At 44.9% G+C, this 14,126-nt stretch overlaps 1 long non-coding RNA gene across 1 annotated transcript; it reads left to right on the forward strand.

Annotated features, from left to right (window-relative positions):
- Nucleotides 1-569: 569 nt before the first annotated feature.
- LOC143768805 (uncharacterized) lies at nt 570-13,883 on the forward strand. The gene is made up of 3 exons (XR_013214036.1): nt 570-773; nt 1,545-1,731; nt 13,811-13,883. It is a non-coding gene; the product is annotated as an uncharacterized LOC143768805 (long non-coding RNA).
- The last annotated feature ends 243 nt before the right edge of the window (nt 13,884-14,126 follow it).

The raw sequence follows: 14,126 nt of genomic DNA on the forward strand, positions 1-14,126 counted from the left end.
TCACATCTATCAGGAAATTCAATTTGAATCGAGTCAGTGCCGATTACCATAAAAAAAGCCAGATCCCCAAAGCATGATCAATGGATTTGCCGGAAAGGGGTTAAAAAACAATGAAGAATCAAACTTACCAAGCACTGTTGGTTAAGTTCCCCATTAGCACTCTGCTGACATCTTAGGCTCCTCTTCAATATTTACTGGCCCTTCCAGAGTCGGCTACGCCTAGACACACATTCTACTGCTTAATGGTGCACAAGTAGGATCCAATTCCGTTAAATGATACATAAGCAACTTGGCTCTCAAAATTGATGAAGTTAAATTATAATGACTGAATATGCTATCCAGCAAAAAAGGTTCACAAATGTTTTGGTCTATATTAGACCTTCCTCCGTGTGAATATTGTCCAACTGAATGAAAGACATCAGATAGGAATTATCCCCTTCTGACTTTTAGGAAGCGTTGAATGCTCCACTGCTGGTTCAAACAGGCGCTCGTTAATGCACGTTCTGACATCATGACATCATAATGTGCGCTGCCATATGTGACTATGTGGGCCAAAGAAAGTTCTGATGTCTAGACATCAAAACATGAGTGAGATCCTGGAAGTGGTGAAGAAGATTAAAGAGAAGACTGGCGCAGAGGTGGACTGGGAGCTTAAAGTGGTTGTACAGCCTAAGTCAGTTACTCTACAGGGCTGCAGACTTGTGAACCTTCACATCATGGGCACTGTACGCTGTAAGGATTCTCTGGAGCCAGCGCAGGACACGTGACTGCAAGTATGTGATTTGTATACATGCGGTCACATGATGAATGGATGCAAATGTATTGAACAAGGCCAGACAAGTCTAGTTGAATTATATACAAAAAAACAAGGCGTACAAAAACACCTATATAAAATATCTTAAATATTTTATTAATTGCTTGTATAAAATGTCAAATTCAAAATATTACTACAAAAAATTAAATGGACAACGGTTAATACAGTGAAGGACACAAACAAAGATCCGGCACAGCCCCTTGAGGAAGCCCACGCGAAACGCGTGTCGGGGCTGCATGGTCTGACCTTTTACAAGGACTTATTCGGGTGAGATCTTTTGCTCTGTATTAGACTTATACTATACATGTTTCGGGTGTGTGTGGGGTTAGAGCTATGTTGGCAACACGTTATGTACCCTAACTAAACCCATAGCATTTTATTCAGTCTCTAGTACTATGACAGTGCTGTTATATTGATATATTTAGACAATAATATTGCATTTTGGCGATTATTATGGTCATTGTATTCCCGGTCCTTATACATTTGTAATAGTGTTGGATCCTTGTTTGTGCCCTTCACTGTATTAACCGTTGTTCATTTAATTTTTGTTGTAATATTTTGAATTTGACATTTTATACAAACAATTAATAAAATATTTAAGATATTTTATATGGGTGTTTTTGTACTCCTTGTTTTTTTTGTATATAGCTATAGTTTGGAGTATATCCATTTTAGCAGTGGTGATTTTATTGATTTATCTTATTTTATTCTGTTTTTTTTTCATTTAAAGTCTAGTTGAATTGTGGCCGGAAGTATGCAAATCGCATACATGCAGTTGAGCGAGTGCCGCTCCCAATACCGGCACAGAAGAATCCTCAAAACACGCAGTGCGCATGATGACTGTACGCCTGAAGGCTAAGGTCAGACAACCCCTTTAAAAAGCCAACAGAAATTGGAGGAGAGCAATAGAGAGACAGGTGAGGAGCTAGGAGGTCATATGGATTGTCTACAAGTCTTTGGCGTAGTGTTTCTTTGGCCTCTAGAAAAGTTTCTCCACGATTTGACATTGGATGTTGTATGTCGCATATTTATTCAGTCCAATAGTAGATTCATATGCACCATTGACCAAACTTGGGCTTGGCAGATTCTCCCACCAGGTCCAAAAACAGATTAGAAAATTCAAAGAATTCAAGGCACCAAGACCGTAGGGTCTTGATAAAAACTTGAACTTTATTCCATATTAGTTAAAACAGGAAGAAAAAGCATTCAACGTTTCAGCCATGATTGGCCTTGCTCAAGCCTAAAAAATACAGCTCTTTATTATTAATTTTTTGCATTTTTTTAGGCTTGAGTAATGCCAATCATGGCTGAATGTTGAATGCATTGTCTTCCTAGTTTTAACTAATTTGGAATAAAGTTCAAGTTTTTATCAAGACCCTGCGGTCCTGGTGCCTTGAGTTTGCTGCATTTTCATTGTAATGGATTTTTATGAAATAAAATAAATAAATCAGACATACAGAAGTACAGTATGGGTATATAGGACTCTGCAAATGCCGTATTACAGGTTTGTAGCACCCCTACCTTCTGTCTCTTCCCCACTATCCCATAGAATGTAAGTCCGCAAGGACAGGGTCCTCTCCCCTCTGTACCAGTGTGTCACTGTAAACCTGTTTACTGTAAATGATATCTATAACTCTGTATGTAACCCCTTTCTCATGTACAGCACCATGGAATTAATGGTGCTATATAAATAAATAATAATAATAATAATGAATATGTGTGATGGTAATAATAAGCATAAATTAACATTACATCACAATATTTTTTAATGAAAATAATGATATAGTATTTAGATTATTATAGTTTTAAATTGGGTTTTATAAACTTATAATCATGATTGTGGATAGTTTTATGAACACACAGATAATAATAACCCAACCTACTCTATATTTTTCACATACTGTGAGTTCCACCTGGTGGCCAGATCTGGAAGGAACGCGCTATCTCTCAGAGTTGCCAGCTTATTTATACCGTGTAACAGATACAATCATAATAGATTGTGTTAGGAAAAAATTCTAACTCTCTCATAAAGGAACACTAAATAGAAAATGCACAAATATATCAAAGTATTCAGTTAATCCTTTCCTTAATCTCTTTGTTTTATTTGATTCTATAGTATCTCATATAAAGAAAATATGATTCCACTCCTATCTTACCCCTTTTCCTACATCCTACCAGGCTCGGACTGGCCCATAGGAGAAAAGGTGGATCCTCCGGTGGGCCCCCCACTCGCCTAAATGAGCAGTAGTTGACACAGAACACTTGATTGAATATTATATACAGGGCCGCCATCAGGGCATTACGGCTGTGACTGGCGTATGGGGCCCGGTGGGCATCAGATCTGCTCACCGGGCCCCTACCGGCAGCCGCTGGCTAAACCGGGCCCTTAGCGGCGCTGCAGCTGTTTAATGCTATTGACGTGCGGGCCCGCGCCCGCACGTCAATAGTTAACAGCCGCCAGCCAATCTGAGGCTGGCAGCTGACGTCAGCCACAGCGTGCATGTCGCCGACGTCTGACGTCATTATCAGTCGCCGGCGAGTGCGCGCTTCAGCTGCGTGGAGAGAGCAGGAGCGCAGCCAGGTAAGCAGAACTTTTTCTTTTTTTTTATTGAGGGCAGCGATCCGGGGGGCCCAGAGCAGAATGCTAGACAAAGGGGCAGAAAGCTGGACACAGAGGCAGAACGCTGGACACAGGGGCAGAAAGCTGGACACAGGGGCAGAAAGCTGGACACAGGGGCAGAATGCTGGACACAGGGGCAGAACGCTGGACACAGGGGCAGAACGCTGGACACAGGGGCAGAACGCTGGACACAGGGGCAGAACGCTGGACACAGGGGCAGAACGCTGGACACAGGGGCAGAACGCTGGACACAGGGGCAGAATGCTGGACACGGGCAGAAAGCTGGACACGGGCAGAATGCTGGACTCTGGTGCAGAAAGCTGGACACTGGTGCAGAACGCTGGACACGGGCAGAAAGCTGGACACAGGGGCAGAACGCTGGACACAGGGGCAGAACGCTGGACACAGGGGCAGAACGCTGGACACAGGGGCAGAATGCTGGACACAGGCAGAAAGCTGGACACTGGTGCAGAATGCTGGACACTGGTGCAGAATGCTGGACACTGGTGCAAAATGCTGGACACGGGCAGAAAGCTGGACACAGGGGCAGAAAGCTGGACACAGGGGCAGAACGCTGGACACAGGGGCAGAAAGCTGGACACAGGGGCAGAACGCTGGACACAGGGGCAGAACGCTGGACACAGGGGCAGAACGCTGGACACAGGGGCAGAACGCTGGACACAGGGGCAGAAAGCTGGACTCTGGTGCAGAAAGCTGGACACTGGTGCAGAATGCTGGACACTGGTGCAGAATGCTGGACACTGGTGCAGAACGCTGGACACAGGGGCAGAACGCTGGACACAGGGGCAGAAAGCTGGACACAGGGGCAGAAAGCTGGACACAGGGGCAGAATGCTGGACACAGGGGCAGAAAGCTGGACACAGGGGCAGAACGCTGGACACAGGGGCAGAACGCTGGACACGGGCAGAAAGCTGGACACAGGGGCAGAACGCTGGACACAGGGGCAGAACGCTGAACACAGGGGCAGAATGCTGGACACAGGGGCAGAATGCTGGACACAGGGGCAAAATGCTGGACACGGGCAGAAAGCTGGACACGGGCAGAAAGCTGGACACAGGGGCAGAATGCTGGACACAGGGGCAGAAAGCTGGACACAGGGGCAGAATGCTGGACACAGGGGCAGAATGCTGGACACAGGGGCAGAAAGCTGGACACAGGGGCAGAAAGCTGGACACAGGGGCAGAACGCTGGACACAGGGGCAGAACGCTGGACACGGGCAGAAAGCTAAACACAGGGGCAGAATGCTGGACTCTGGTGCAGAAAGCTGGACACTGGTGCAGAATGCTGGACACTGGTGCAGAATGCTGGACACGGGTAGAATGCTGGACACAGGGGCGGAATGCTGGACACAGGGGCGGAATGCTGGACTCTGGTGCAGAAAGCTGGACACTGGTGCAGAATGCTGGACATGGGCAGAAAGCTGGACATTGGGGCAGAAAGCTGGACACGGGCAGAAAGCTGGACATTGAAGCAGAAAGCTGGACATTGGGGCAGAATGCTGGACACTGATGCAGAAAGCTGGACATTGGGGCAGAATGCTGGACACTGGGGCAGAATGCTGGACACAGGGGCAGAATGCTGGACACAGAGGCAGAAAGCTGGAAACGGGCAGAAAGCTGGACACAGGGGCAGAAAGCTGGACACAGGGGCAGAATGCTGGACACTGGGGCAGAATGCTGGACACTGGGGCAGAATGCTGGACACGGGGCAGAATGGAAATACGGGGCATGATTGGAGACACAGGGGGCAGGATGAAAGACATGGCTGCATGACTGGAGACGGGGCAGAATGGTGATACGGGCATGATTGGAGACACTGGATGCAGGATTGGAGACAGATGGGGCAGGATCATGGGGCAGGATGGATACGATGGAGACAGATGGGGCAGGATCGGGAAATCATATGGGGCTGGATGGATACTCATTAGGGCAGGATGGGAGAACATATGGCTGACGCCAGGAATGAGACACACGGGGGCTAGGATGGCGAATATTATTACCATTGGGGCTAATTAAGGGATATTATTACTGCAGTGATGTATTTATTTTATTTTTTGAGCATACTGTTTTAAATGGAGGAGCAGTCCTGTTACTGTGTAGAGTGATACTATGTCGCCTCTTTTTCTTCATGTGGTGTAATGTAGAAGTTGGGAAAATTAAGTAATGTGTTCTGCAAGCGGAACTCGAGATAACGGTGTTATTTCCTGCAGAGACGAGCCCTGGCTGGAAGAAGTGATGGCGGTCTGTGCTGGATGAAAGATAAAGGACTTCACCTAGAGACGTCACTGGTGAGTCAGTGTGTTACCTGTACACTGACACTATACTGTTGTGAATTCCGCTCTTGGGCTCCCTCCGGTGGTTGTAAGTGGCACTTTTGTGAGTTCTGCTCTTGGGCTCCCTCAGGTGGATTTAAGTGGAACTGCTGCTCCTTGGATTTAGCAGTCAGCAGCTGCTTCCACTGATCGTCTATCCTGGCTCGGCTATTTATCCTGGCTCTATCCTTCAGCTAGTGCCAGTTGTCAATGGTTCCTGCTTGGATTCACATCTCTCTTGGATTTCCCTGATATTCTGACTAGTTCAGCAAAGATAAGTCCTTGCTTTGTTCTTTTGCTTTCCACTTGTTGTGGACTTAATCATTCAGCACATTCTATGTTTTTTCTAGTCCAGCTTGTCAGTATGGATTTATTCAGTTAAGCTGGAAGCTCTGGGAAGCAGATTTACCCTCCGCACCTTTAGTCAGGTGTGGAGATTTTTGTAAACTCTGTGGTGGATTTTTCTAGTTTTTAATACTGACCACACAGTATTCTGTTCTGTTCTATCTATCTAGCTAGATTGGCCTCCTTTGCTACATCCTAGTTTCATTCTGTGTATGTCATTTCCCTCTCTACTCACAGTCAATATTTGTGGGGGGCTGTCTGTCCTTTGGGAATTTTCTCTGAGGCAAGATAGCTTTCCTGTTTCTATCTTTAGGGGTAGTTAGTCCTCCGGCTGTGAGGAGGTGTCTAGGGAGAGACAGGAACATCCCACGGCTACTTCTAGTGTTGTGTTGAGCTCAGGAACTGCGGTCAGTACAGGTACCACCTCCTCCAGAGCATGTCCCATGTTGCTCCTAAACCACCAGATCATAACAGTACAACTGGCCAAAAATGAATTAAATGCATCTCAAAAGAAGGGAAAAAAAGTTCTGTCATTTTTTTTTTTCTGCAGTCTGTTTTGTCTTTTTTTTCCTCTTAATCTCTGGGTGGTTCAGGATTTTGGCGCTGGCATGGATGTTCAGGGTTTGTTTTCTCGTGTGGATCAACTTGCTACAAGAGTACAGAGTATCCAAGATTATGTTGTCCAGACTCCGGCTTTAGAGCCTAAAATTCCTACTCCTGATTTGTTTTTTGGGGATAGATCCAAGTTTTTGAACTTTAAAAATAACTGCAAATTGTTTTTTGCTTTGAAACCCCGTTCCTCTGGTGATCCCATTCAGCAGGTTAAAATTGTCATCTCTCTGCTGCATGGTGACCCTCAGGACTGGGCATTCTCCCTTGAATCAGGGGATCCGGCATTGCTGAATGTAGACGCATTTTTTCAAGCGCTCGGATTATTGTATGACGAACCTAATTCTGTGGATCATGCAGAAAAGACCCTGTTGGCCCTGTGTCAGGGTGAGGAAGTGGCAGAATTATACTGCCAGAAATTTAGAAAATGGTCTGTGCTCATTAAATGGAATGAGGATGCTCTGGCAGCAATTTTCAGAAAGGGTCTTTCTGAAGCCCTTAAAGATGTTATGATGGGGTTCCCCACACAGGCTGGTTTGAGCGAATCTATGTCTCTAGCCATTCAGATTGATCGGCGTCTGCGCGAGCAAAGTTGTGCACCATATGGTGGTATCCTCTGAGCAGAGTCCTGAGCCTATGCAATGTGATAGGATTTTGACTAGAGCAGAACGGCAGGGATTCAGACGTCAGAATAGGCTGTGTTTTTACTGTGGTGATTCTGCTCATGTTATTTCTGATTGCCCTAAGCGTACTAACAGGGTCACTAGGTCTGTTACCATCAGTACTGTACAGCCTAAATTTCTCTTATCGGTGACCCTGATTTGCTCATTATCGTCCTTTTCTGTCATGGCATTTGTGGATTCAGGCGCTGCCCTGAACTTAATGGACTTGGAATTCGCCAGGCGCTGTGGTTTTTCCTTGCAGCCTTTGCAGAGCCCTATTCCTTTGAGGGGGATTGATGCTACACCATTGGCCAAGAATAAACCTCAGTATTGGACTCAGCTGACCATGTGCATGGCTCCAGCACATCAGGAAGATTGCCGTTTTCTGGTGTTGCATAACTTGCATGATGTTGTTGTACTGGGTTTTCCATGGTTACAGGAACATAATCCGGTGCTGGATTGGAAATCTATGTCTGTGACCAGTTGGGGTTGTCAAGGGGTACATTGTGACGTTCCTTTGATGTCAATTTCCTCTTCCCCCTCTTCTGAAGTCCCTGAGTTTTTGTCGGATTTCCAGGATGTATTTGATGAGCCCAAGTCCAGTTCCCTTCCTCCACATAGGGACTGTGATTGTGCTATTAACTTGATTCCTGGCTGTAAGTTCCCTAAGGGCCGACTTTTCAATCTGTCTGTGCCAGAGCATGCCGCCATGCGGAGTTATGTCAAGGAGTCTTTGGAGAAGGGGCATATTCGGCTGTCCTTGTCACCATTGGGAGCAGGATTCTTTTTTGTTGCCAAGAAGGATGGCTCCTTGAGACTCTGTATTGATTATCGCCTTCTTAATAAGATCACGGTCAAATTCCAATACCCATTACCTTTGCTTTCTGATTTGTTTGCTCGGATTAAGGGGGCTAGTTGGTTTACTAAGATTGACCTTCGAGGGGCATATAATCTTGTTCGTATTAAACAGGGTGACGAATGGAAAACTGCATTTAATACGCCCGAAGGCCATTTTGAATACCTGGTGATGCCTTTCGGGCTTTCTAATGCTCCTTCTGTATTTCAGTCCTTCATGCATGATATTTTCCGCAATTATCTTGATAACTTCATGATTGTGTATTTGGATGATATTTTGATTTTTGCCGATGATTGGGAGTCTCATGTGAAGCAGGTCAGGCTGGTATTCCAGATCCTTCGTGATAATGCTTTATTTGTGAAGGGGTCTAAGTGCCTATTTGGAGTTCAGAAGGTCTCTTTTTTGGGTTTTATTTTTTCTCCCTCGTCTATAGCAAGCCATTCATGACTGGATGCAACTCACATCAGTGAAGAGCCTTCAGAAATTTTTGGGCTTTGATAATTTTTATCGCCGTTTCATTGCCAACTTTTCCAGTGTGGTTAAGCCCCTGACCGATTTGACGAAGAAAGGCGCTGATGTGACGAATTGGTCCTCTGCGGCTGTTGAGGCCTTTCAGGAGCTTAAACGCCGATTTACTTCTGCCCCTGTGTTGCGTCAGCCGGATGTTTCTCTTCCTTTTCAGGTTGAGGTTGACGCTTATGAGATTGGGGCAGGGGCCGTTTTGTCTCAGAGGAATTCTGATGGTTCTTTGATGAAACCGTGTGCTTTTTTTTCCAGAAAGTTTTCGCCTGCGGAGCGCAATTATGACGTTGGCAATCGGGAGTTGTTGGCTATGAAGTGGGCATTTGAGGAGTGGCGACATTGGCTTGAGGGAGCCAAGTACCGCGTTGTGGTCTTGACCGATCATAAGAATCTGATTTACCTCGAGTCGACCAAGCGGCTGAACCCTAGACAGGCTCGATGGTCCCTGTTTTTCTCCCGTTTTAATTTTGTGGTCTCGTATCTTCCGGGATCTAAGAATGTTAAGGCTGATGCCCTCTCTAGGAGTTTTTTGCCTGATTCTCCTGGAGTCCTTGAGCCGGTTGGCATTCTTAAAGAAGGGGTGATTCTTTATGCCATCTCCCCTGATTTGCGGCAGGTGCTTCAGGAATTTCAGGCTGATAAACCTGACCGCTGTCCAGTGGGGAAGCTGTTTGTTCCTGATAGATGGACTAGTAAGGTAATTTCTGAGGTTCATTGTTCAGTGTTGGCTGGTCATCCTGGGATTTTTGGTACCAGAGATTTGGTTGCTAGGTCCTTTTGGTGGCCTTCCTTGTCACGGGATTTGCGTTCTTTTGTGCAGTCCTGTGGGACTTGTGCCCGGGCCAAGCCTTGCTGTTCCCACGCTAGTGGGTTGCTTTTGCCTTTGCCGGTCCCTGAGAGGCCCTGGACGCATATTTCCATGGATTTTATTTCGGATCTTCCTGTTTCCCAGAAGATGTCTGTTATCTGGGTGGTTTGTGACTGGTTCTCTAAAATGGTCCATTTGGTACCCTTGCCTAAATTGCCTTCCTCCTCTGATTTGGTTCCATTGTTTTTTCAGCATGTGGTTCGTTTGCATGGCATTCCGGAGAATATTGTGTCTGACAGAGGTTCCCAGTTTGTTTCTAGGTTTTGGCGGGCCTTTTGTGCTAGGATGGGCATTGATTTGTCTTTTTCTTCAGCGTTCCATCCTCAGACAAATGGTTAAACTGAGCGAACTAATCAGACCTTGGAAACCTATTTGAGATGCTTTGTGTCTGCTGATCAGAATGATTGGGTGGCTTTCTTGCCATTGGCCGAGTTTGTCCTTAATAATCGGGCTAGTTCGGCTACTTTGGTTTCGCCTTTCTTTTGTAATTTTGGTTTCCATCCTCATTTTTCTTCGGGGCAGGTTGAGCCTTCTGATTGTCCTGGTGTGGATTCTGTGGTGGACAGGTTACAGCAGATTTGGACTCATGTGGTAGACAATTTGACGTTGTCTCAGGAAAAGGCTCAACATTTTGCTAACCGCCGTCGGTGTGTTGGTCCCCGGCTTTGGGTGGGGGATTTAGTCTGGTTATCTTCTCGTTATGTTCCTATGAAGGTTTCTTCCCCTAAGTTCAAACCTCGGTTTATTGGTCCTTATAAGATTTCTGAGATTATCAATCCGGTATCTTTTCGTTTGGCCCTTCCAGCCTCTTTTGCCATCCATAATGTTTTCCATAGATCTTTGTTGCGGAGATATGTGGTGCCCGTTGTTCCCTCTGTGGATCCTCCTGCCCCGGTGTTGGTTGATGGGGAGTTGGAATATGTGGTGGAGAAAATTTTGGATTCTCGTTTTTCGAGGCGGAGGCTTCAGTATTTTGTCAAGTGGAAGGGTTATGGCCAGGAGGATAATTCTTGGGTTGTTGCCTCCGATGTCCATGCCGCCGATTTGGTTCGTGCCTTTCACTTGGCTCATCCTGATCGGCCTGGGGGCTCTGGTGTGGGTTCGGTGACCCCTCCTCAAGGGGGGGTACTGTTGTGAATTCCGCTCTTGGGCTCCCTCCGGTGGTTGTAAGTGGCACTTTTGTGAGTTCTGCTCTTGGGCTCCCTCCGGTGGATTTAAGTGGAACTGCTGCTCCTTGGATTTAGCAGTCAGCAGCTGCTTCCACTGATCGTCTATCCTGGCTCAGCTATTTATCCTGGCTCTATCCTTCAGCTAGTGCCAGTTGTCAATGGTTCCTGCTTGGATTCACATCTCTCTTGGATTTCCCTGATATTCTGACTAGTTCAGCAAAGATAAGTCCTTGCTTTGTTCTTTTGATTTCCACTTGTTGTGGACTTAATCATTCAGCACATTCTATGTTTTTTCTAGTCCAGCTTGTCAGTATGGATTTATTCAGTTAAGCTGGAAGCTCTGGGAAGCAGATTTACCCTCCGCACCTTTAGTCAGGTGTGGAGATTTTTGTAAACTCTGTGGTGGATTTTTCTAGTTTTTAATACTGACCACACAGTATTCTGTTCTGTTCTATCTATCTAGCTAGATTGGCCTCCTTTGCTACATCCTAGTTTCATTCTGTGTATGTCATTTCCCTCTCTACTCACAGTCAATATTTGTGGGGGGCTGTCTGTCCTTTGGGAATTTTCTCTGAGGCAAGATAGCTTTCCTGTTTCTATCTTTAGGGGTAGTTAGTCCTCCGGCTGTGATGAGGTGTCTAGGGAGAGACAGGAATATCCCACGGCTACTTCTAGTGTTGTGTTGAGCTCAGGAACTGCAGTCAGTACAGGTACCACCTCCTCCAGAGCACGGCCCATGTTGCTCCTAAACCACCAGATCATAACACTATACACTGTATACTATATACAGAGCTCCTGTGTATAATGTCACCAGTGATCACTGTATTACCTATACATTATATACAGAGCTCCTGTGTATAATACCACCGGTGATCACTGTATTACCTGTACACAGACACTGCATACTAAGTACAGATCTCCTGTGTATAATGGCACTTATGGTGATAGTATTGTGGATTTTTTTTTATTACTGATCAGTATTGTAGTATTCAGTCACTATGTGGTGGTAATATGTGGCCTGGTCATGATGTTGTGGTATTTGTTCCTTGTATGTGGTATTATAGGTCATTTTAAAAATTGAAAAATAAATAAAAATATACCTAAATTGTATTGCATATTTTAACAAATATTTAATAGGTTACAGTAGAGTAACGCCTGGCCAAAAGTGTCTACCTTGTCATTTTGGTGGCTTAAAAAATCTTTTGGCCAAAACAAAAGCTGCCGGCTAAATGTGTGATCTGGTGATGGGAACTGTCAATGTGTGATAGGTGAGAGGTGGAGATTTTCCAAGAGAGAGCGGTGGGACTGTGGACAGTTTGAGGGGTGGAGTGTGGAGGCGGGGCTGGGGTGGAGCCTGGGCGGACTCTCAAGGGGGCCCCGAAAATTTTGCCAGTATGGGGCCCCGAAATTTCTAGTGGCAGCTCTGATTATATATATATATATATATATATATATACACACATACAGAGACAGCATCACATCATTTATTTAACAAATTACCCAATTTGTAATTACATAGAAGTATTCGTAAATTTGTGAATTTTCGTAAGCAACTGTACAATAGGTGCCCAAAATGAATGTTACTGATCTGCCCTTTGCACCCTTGTCCGACACTGTTTTCTACGTCCATATGTCCATAGACACTAATTCCTGTCCATCATGTCCGACTATACCACACCACACAGGATTCGGATGTAACAGACAGAAAGCAGTATTATGTCCCCAATACGCTCAGACAAAAAGATTGGTCCACCACCTAAATGTATCTTATAACTGTCTTTACACCCTATCTACTTTTGTAATTTCCTTTATTAAACTATAACCTACACTTCTCCCTATCTAGGTAATCCCAAAATGTTTTTTTTTTTTACTATGCTTCCTGTGATGTTTGGTTTGAGAAGAATCTTAAAACTGACGTCACAGGAGGCTCGAGCTGCACTCACTTCTGTGTAGTGACTATCACCCATCCTGGAACAGGATGTCACAGGGAGCAGTGCTGCATTTAACTACTAGTTTGTTGCATGACCACCCTATCTGAAGATGTCCTGGATCCTGGGTGTTGGATGCTGTCGGAGATGTGAGTGCAGCACTAGCACTCTGCTTTTATCTCTAACGTCAATGTAGCTTCTAACTGAAAGAAGACGTTGTCCAGGGCAGAGATAGAAGCAGTGAGTGACAACAGTGCCATCACACAGCTTCTAGCACCGCCCTGAAATGAGTCGCTAGCAGGGGATGATAGAAGCAGGGGGCACAAACTGTTGTTGACTCCTTTGAGGGCTGGGCTTGAAGCTGTAGGACAGTGCTGATGTCTTTACTGCTTCAATCTCTCCACCCTGATGATGTCTTCTTTCACAGAAGCTACGGCAGCAGCGGAGAGAGAAGCAAAGTGCCGGCGCTGCACTCACATCTACCTCAGCTTCCATCACCCAGTATCCAGTATGTCTTCAGAGGGGGCGGCAATACAAAAAAAACTAGTGAGTAACTGCAGAGCTACCCACAGTGACATTCTGTTCCAGGTGGGGCAATGCCCCAGCCTCCTGTGAAGTCACGCTTGAGTCTCCTCTCAAACCAAACGTCACAGGAAGCAGAGTAATGAAAAACACATTTAGAGATTAGCTAGATAGGGAGAGAGGTAGGGTGTTGTGTAAAAATACAAATTACAAAAGTGGTCAGGGTGTAAGGATAGATATTTAGAAAATACATTTTAGATGCCGGACCACCCCTTCATTAAAATAATTTATATGAATACAAAATTGTAAAATAAAAAAAGGGATATAAGATTTATAATCGGCCACTTTCTTAATGTAATTTACAAATACCAATTCCACAAGCATTAGGAATTTTTTTTACATGAAAAGATCAATTATATATGATTTGGAGGTACCACTAGAGGTGAACATTCCTAATTGTAAGGTTGTTTTTAGAGTTTTCTTTGCTAATTAAAATGTAGTTTCTCACATATCCAGCTGCTAAAATATAATCACAACTTAAAATTGCTTATCTCACTTACAGTATCACTTAATGGATGGCGAAAGATTCTTCCAACTGGCATCAATTCAACAGAACTATCGGTTACAGGAATTGGTAATTTCTGCTGAAATATTAGTGACACTACTACATGGTATCACAGCAGTAGTTTCGAGAGCTGGGACTTTAAATCTCATGTACATGGGCTCCATTCAGTCACTTTACACTTTATTACAGAACAATTAAGAAGAACAGTGCAATATCCTAAAGGATTATTATTATATTCATAGTTCAAACTAACAACAGAAGTTATCTGGTTAATAATTTTATTTTGCTTATAGAGTTCCAAGTTGAATAACGA

This window comes from Ranitomeya variabilis, chromosome 4 (genome assembly GCF_051348905.1).
Source record: "Ranitomeya variabilis isolate aRanVar5 chromosome 4, aRanVar5.hap1, whole genome shotgun sequence".
NCBI classification, from domain to species: Eukaryota; Metazoa; Chordata; class Amphibia; order Anura; family Dendrobatidae; genus Ranitomeya; species Ranitomeya variabilis.